At 36.4% G+C, this 1,463-nt stretch overlaps 1 pseudogene; it reads left to right on the top strand.

The window, feature by feature from the left end:
• Positions 1 to 928: 928 nt before the first annotated feature.
• LOC112478143 lies at positions 929 to 1,051 on the top strand (annotated as a pseudogene).
• Positions 1,052 to 1,463: the final 412 nt, after the last annotated feature.

Raw genomic sequence — 1,463 nt, 5'->3', positions numbered from 1 at the left:
CGTATCATTAAAGGCCTATCTCCAAAACCAAAAATGAGCCCAAATACACAACCTAACGCTTCACCTTAAAAAATTAGAAAAGGAAGAACAAATGAAGCCTAAATTCAGCAGATGGAAGAAATCATCAAAATTAGCGCAGAAATAAATGAAATTGAAAACAAAAGAAAAACAATAAAAATAAATAAATACAACAAGGAACTGGTTCTTTGAGAAGGTTACTAAAATTGACAAACCCCTGGCTAGACTCACTAAAGAAAAAAGAGAAAGGACACAAATAAACAAAATCAGGGATGAAAGAGAGGAAATTATGACTGACATTGTAAAAATACAAAGGATCATGCACAAACACAATGAAAAAGTATATGATAACAAAATAATAACCTACAAGAAATGGACCAGTACTTAGAAAAATACAATTTTTCTAGACTGAATCAGAAGATGTGGAAAAACTAAATAGACCGATCAGCAGTACGGAAATTGAAACAATCGTCAAAAACCTACCAAAAAGTAAAAGTCCAGGACCAGATGGCTTCACCAGTGAATTGTGACATTCAAAAAAGAGTTAATACTTACTCTCCTCAAACGCTTCCAAAAAATCGAAGAGGAGGCAATACTTTCCACCTCATTTCACGAGGCCAATATTACTCTGATACCAAAACCTGGTAAAGATATCACACACAAAAAAGAAAACCACAGACGAATATCTCTCATGAACACAGATGCAAAATTCCTAAATGAGATGCTAGCAAACCGAGTACAGCCACATATTAAAAAGATTATACACCAAGATCTTCATCCCAGGGGCACAGGGATGGTTCAACATAGCCAAATCAATTAATGTGATACACCACAAAACAAAATTAAAAATAAGAATCATATGATCATATCAATAGATGCAGAAAAAGCCTTCGACGAGATACAGCATCCAGTCTACGGCCATCCTACCCTGAACACGCTCGATCCCGTCTATTCTCGGAAGCTAAGCAGAGTCGGGACTGGTTAGTTAGTACTTTGATGGGAGACCACCTAGGAAGACCAGGTGCTATAGGCATAAAAGAAAAACAAAACGGTACAGCATCCATTCATGATCAAAACACTTAACAAAATTGGTATAGATGGAAAGTAACTTAACATAATAAAGGCCACCTATGACAAACCCTCAGCCAACATTATACTTAATGGTGAAAGACTAAAAACCTTCCCTCTAAGATCAGGAACAAGGCAAGGCTGTCCATGATTGCCACTGTCATTCAATATAACATTGGAGGTCCTAGCGAGTGCAATCAGGCAAGAGAAAGATATAAAAGGCATGCACATAGGAAACAAAGAAGTCAAACTGTTACTATTTGTGGATGACATGATTCTCTATATAGAAAACACTAACGACTTCACAAGAACACTACTCGGTACAATAAGCAAATACAGTAAAGACTCTGGATACAAAATCATCGTTCGAAAATCCA

This window comes from Pteropus alecto, unplaced genomic scaffold (genome assembly GCF_000325575.1).
Source record: "Pteropus alecto unplaced genomic scaffold, ASM32557v1 scaffold593, whole genome shotgun sequence".
NCBI lineage: Eukaryota > Metazoa > Chordata > Mammalia > Chiroptera > Pteropodidae > Pteropus > Pteropus alecto.
The sequence above is the reverse complement of the archived record's forward strand: the minus strand, read 5'-3'. Positions and strand labels throughout refer to the sequence as shown.